Below are 5,313 nucleotides of genomic sequence, written 5' to 3'. Positions count from 1 at the left end.
TGTGTATCAAGAACGAAAAAAAAATGCGGATGCGGATATAGTCGAATGGTAAAATTTCTCTTTGCCAAGGAGAAGACACGGGTTCGATTCCAGTTATCCGCCCAAGCCCAAGGTAAGGTAATTTTTTAAATAGGATAAAGGATTCAGTATAGTTGACCATGATAGTATAGTGATTATATCCCCTATCTTCTTTCTTTTCTTTCCCCCTCCTCCAAAAAAAAAAAAAGAAACCTAGTTAGTAATTAATTAATTACTAGTTAACAGGAACAACCCTAATTCTTAAGAAAAAATGTTGCGGAGACGGGATTTGAACACATGACTTCAAGGTTATGAGCCTTGCGAGCTACCAAGCTGCTCTACCCCACGTAATGAAGCGAAGAACTGGAAACTAATCTAATGGACAAACAAAGATTGAATGTGCCCCTCTACCATATATGTACAAATAGAATAGCGCATTTATACAGAATGGTAAAGGGACCCCTCTACGATCGATGATCATAGAAATAACTAGAAAAATGAAGGAAAATTTTTAATCCTTACCAGCTCGATCTTGTTGCCCCAGTAACAAACATGCATGAACCATTTCAAGAAGTATGTGTCCGGATAGTCCAAAGTCTCGATAGTTAGCTCTCGGTCTTCTAGTCGAAAAACAACGTCGATGAAGACATGTCGGTGCACTATTTCGCGGTGGGGATTATAACTTTCCATGAATTTCCCATTTATCACTCAACGATGGAACTTTGCTTATTTCTTTTTTTTTTTTGAGGATCGACGAATCAAATGATATTTTTGTTCCAATTTTTGCCTCTTCTTCTCCCGCTAAATCAAACTTTTTCTTGCCATAATATTTCACTTCTTAGTAATGTCGCTGATACAAGTCGGATCCTAGATGTAGAAATAGAAAAAGTCGCCTTATCCATCGAAAAAATGAGATTTCCATGGATACAGCACAAAAAGAATTAACCAAATTTACCTGATGTATAGGCAATCAATAAAGCCGCATAAGTGAAGATATAACCTACAGAAAAGTGGGCTAATCCAACCAATCTTGCTTGCACAATGGAAAGAGCTACTGGTTTATCTCTCCATCGAATCAAAGTAGCCAAAGGTACGTTCATGGGCCCATGCTAAAGTTTCAATCAATTCCTGCCAATATCCATGCCTAGAAATTAAAAACATAAATCTAGTAGCCCAAACAAGATGTCTAAATAAGAACATCCACGCCCAGACCGATAAGCTATTCATACCAAAAGGGTTATATCCATTGATAAGTTGCGAAGAGTTTAACTATAGATAATCTCTTAACCATCCCATCCAATAAGTGGAAGATTCATTAAACTGTGAAACATTACCCTGCCATAATATGACGTGCTTCCAATGCCAATAAAAAGTAACCCATCCAATGGTATTTAACATCTAGAAAACCACCAAATAAAATGCGTCCCAAGCTAAAATATCACAAGTACCGCTGCGTCCTGGACCATCATAAGGAAAATTATAACTAAAATCCTTTTTATCTAGCATTAACTTTGAACCACGTGCATCTAAAGCACCTTTTACTAAGATCAATGTGGTTGTATGTAATCCTAGAGCAATAGCATGATGAACCAAGAAGTCTCCGGGCCCTATTGTTAAGAATAATGAATTACTATTTTCATTAATAGCATTTAACCGGTAGGGCAACCATATGCTTCGACCCTGCATTGAAGGTCGGACTATTCGTTGAAGATAAAAGTACATCGAACCCATATGAAGTTTTACCGTGAGCAGATTGTATCCATTGGGCAAATATGGGTTCGATCAAGATTTGTTTCTCCGGAGTACCAAAAGCAAGCATGACGTCATTATGAACATAAAGTCCCAAAGTATGGAATCCCAAAAAGAGGCTGGCCCAACTTAAATGGGATATGATAGCTTCTTTATGGTCTAACATTCTTGCCAATACATTATTCTCATTATGTTCCGGATTGTAATCTCTAATAAAAAATATAGCTCCATGAGCAAAAGCTCCTATCATGATGAATCCTGCGATGTATTGGTAATGAGTATATAATGCAGCTTGAGTAGTAAAGTCTTGCGCTATGAACACATAAGCAGGTAATGAGTACATGTGTTGAGCTACTAAGGAAGTAATAACCCCTAAAGAAGCTAGAGCAAGGCCTAATTGAAAATGAAGTGAATTGTTGATTGTGTCATAAAGACCCTTATGTCCACGCCCCAATCGCCCTCCCAGAGGAATATGCGCTTCTAAAAGATCTTTTATACTGTGCCTAATCCCGAAGTTAGTTCTATACATATGACCGGCAATGAGAAAAATAAATGCAATAGGTAAATGATGGTGTGCAATATCAGTCAGCCATAAACTTTGTGTTTGTGGATGGAACCCCCCGATAAAGGTTAGAATAGTAGTTCCTGCTCCTTGGGAGGTACCAAATAAATGATTACTAGAATCGAGATTTTGAGCATAAAGATTCCACTAGCCTGTAAAAAGTGGGCCTAATCCTTGGGGATGTGGTAATACATCTAAGAAATTATTCCATCGAACGTATTCTCCCCTAGCACCAGGAATAGCGACATGGACTAAATGTCTTGTCCAAGCTAAAGAGCTTACTCTGAATAGTCCTGACAAATGATGATTGAGACAAGATTCAGCATTTTTGAACTACAAAACGCTCGATTTCCATTTTGGTTGTAGGTGTAACCAACCCGCTAATAAGGCTAGGGCAGAAAGAAATAATAGAAAAAGAGCTCTGATATAAAGATCTTTATTAGTACGTAAACGGATTGTATACCACCATTGATAAACACTAGAATAAGCGATATTCACTGGGCCAGGCGCACCCCTCGAGTAAAAGCTTCCACGGCCGGTTGACCAAAATGAGGATCCCAAATTGCATGAGCAATAGGTCTTATGTTTAAAGGGTCCTGTACCCATGCTTCAAAATTTCCTTGCAAAGCTACATGAAAGAGATTTCCGGAAGTCCACATAAAAATTATTGCTAATTGTCCGAAGTGAGAAGCAAAAATATTCTGATAAAGACGTTCCTCCGTAATATCATCATGACTCTCAAGTGATGCAATACCAAACCAAATACGACGAGTAGTGGGGTCCTGAGCTAAGCCTTGGCTAAACCTTGGAAATCTTAATGCCATAATGCCTTTCAAATCCTCCTAGCCATTATCCTACTGTAATAATTCTTGCTAAGAAGAACGCCCATGTTGTGGCAATTCCACTTAGAAGGTAATGGGTTACTCCTACAACACGTCCTTGTATAATGCTCAAGGCTTGAGGCTGAGTAGTAGGAGCAACTTTTAATTTATTATGAGCCCACACAATTGATTCAATAAGTTCTTGCCAATAACCACGACCACTGAATAGAAACATTAAACTAAAAGCCCATACAAAATGAGAGCCTATGAAAGAAAGGCCATATGCAGATAATGAAAAACCATAAGACTGAATTACCTGGGATGCCTGTGCCCATAAGAAATTGTGGAGCCACCCATTAACAGTAATGGAACTCTGTGCAAAGTTTCCTCCCGTGATATGAGTTACCACCCCTTGATCACTTATACTACTCCAAACATCTGACTGCATTTTCCAACTGAAATGGAATATTACTACCGAAATTGAATTGTACATCCAAAACAGCCCTAAGAAGACATGATCCCAAGCAAATACTTGACATGTTCCCCCTCTTCCAGGTCCATCACAAGGGAAATGAAAACCAAGATTTGCTTTATCCGGTATCAAACAAGAGCTATGGGCAAATAGAACTCCTTTCAAAAGTATCAATACTGTCACATGAATAGTAAATGCATGAATGTGATGTACCATAAAATCTGCGGTTCCTAATGGAATCAGTAACAAAGCAACCTTGCCACCCATTGCCACTAAATCGCCACCCCCCAAGTCAAACTGGTGCTTGTTATTGCACCCGGTACAATAGCATGGGTGTTTTGTATCCATTGAGCAAAGACGGGTTGTAATTGTATAGCAATATCTGAAAACATATCTTGAGGGCGCCCTAAAGCACTCATGGTATCATTATGAATATATAAACCAAAACTGTGAAAGCCTAAAAATATACATACCCAATTGAGATGTGATATAATTGCATTGCGATGCCTCAAGACACGATCTAATAGATCGTTGTATCAAGTAGTTGGATCATAGTCTCTTACCATAAAAATGGCTGCATGCGCAGCAGCACCAACTATGAGAAATCCACCAATCCACATGTGATGTGTGAACAATGACAGTTATGTACCATAGTCAGTAGCGAGATATGGATAAGGAGGCATGGAATACATATGGTGAGCTACAACAATGGTTAAAGAACCCAACATAGCTAGGTTAAGAGATAATTGAGCATACCACGACGTTGTTAGGATCTCATATAAGCCTTTATGGCCCTGACTTGTAAATGGGCCTTTATGAGCCTCTAAAATATCTTTTATACCATGACCAATACCCCAGTTAGTCCTATACATGTGACCAGCTACCATAAAAAGAATTGCAATAGCTAAATGATGGTGTGCAATATCGATCAGCCATAGACCCCCAGTCACTGGATCTAATCCTCCATGAAAAGTAAGAAATTTCAAATATTTTGACTAATTCAAGGTGAAAAATGGGGTTGCTCCCTTAGCAAAACTAGGATAAAGTTGAGCCAAAAGATCCCGATTTAAGATAAATTCATGAGGAAGTGGGATTTCTTTAGGATCCACTCCAGCGTTTAGAAACTGGTTAATTGGTAAAGAGACATGTACTTGATGCCCTACCCAAGAAAGAGACCCAAGTCCTAGTAGTCCCGCTAAATGGTGATTCAACATAGATTCTACATCTTGGAACCAAGCCAATTTTGGTGCAGCTTTGTGATAATGGAACCAACCGGCAAAAAGCATAAGGGCTGCAAAGACCAATGCACCAATTGTGGTATAATACAGTTGTAATTCACTAGTTATTCCAGATGCTTTCCAAATCTGAAAAAACTGGAGGTTATTTGTGTTCCTCGAAACCCCCCCCCCCCCAATATCACCATTCAATATTTCTTGGCCCACTATTGGCCAAACCACTTGGGCGCTAGGTCCAATGTGAGTAGGATCACTTAGCCATGCTTCATAATTGGAAAAACGAGCACCGTGGAAATACATGCCACTCAGCGAAAGAAAGATGATTGAGAGTTGGCCGAAATGAGCACTAAATACTTTTCGAGAAATCTCCTCCAAATCACTGGTATAGCTATCGAAATCGTGAGCATCAGTATGTAGGTTCCATATCCAAGTGGTAGTATCTGGTCCTTTAGCTAT

General features: G+C 39.1%; 2 pseudogenes; both read right to left on the bottom strand.

Moving 5' to 3' along the window:
• Positions 1 to 368: 368 nt before the first annotated feature.
• Positions 369 to 3,200, bottom strand: LOC125370384 (annotated as a pseudogene).
• The window catches only part of LOC125370383, a 3,206-nt pseudogene continuing 1,071 nt past the window's right edge, over positions 3,179 to 5,313 (bottom strand).

Source organism: Ricinus communis, chromosome 6 (genome assembly GCF_019578655.1).
Source record: "Ricinus communis isolate WT05 ecotype wild-type chromosome 6, ASM1957865v1, whole genome shotgun sequence".
NCBI classification, from domain to species: domain Eukaryota; kingdom Viridiplantae; phylum Streptophyta; class Magnoliopsida; order Malpighiales; family Euphorbiaceae; genus Ricinus; species Ricinus communis.
Note: the sequence above shows the minus strand (reverse complement) of the source record. Positions and strands in the feature narration are given on the sequence as shown.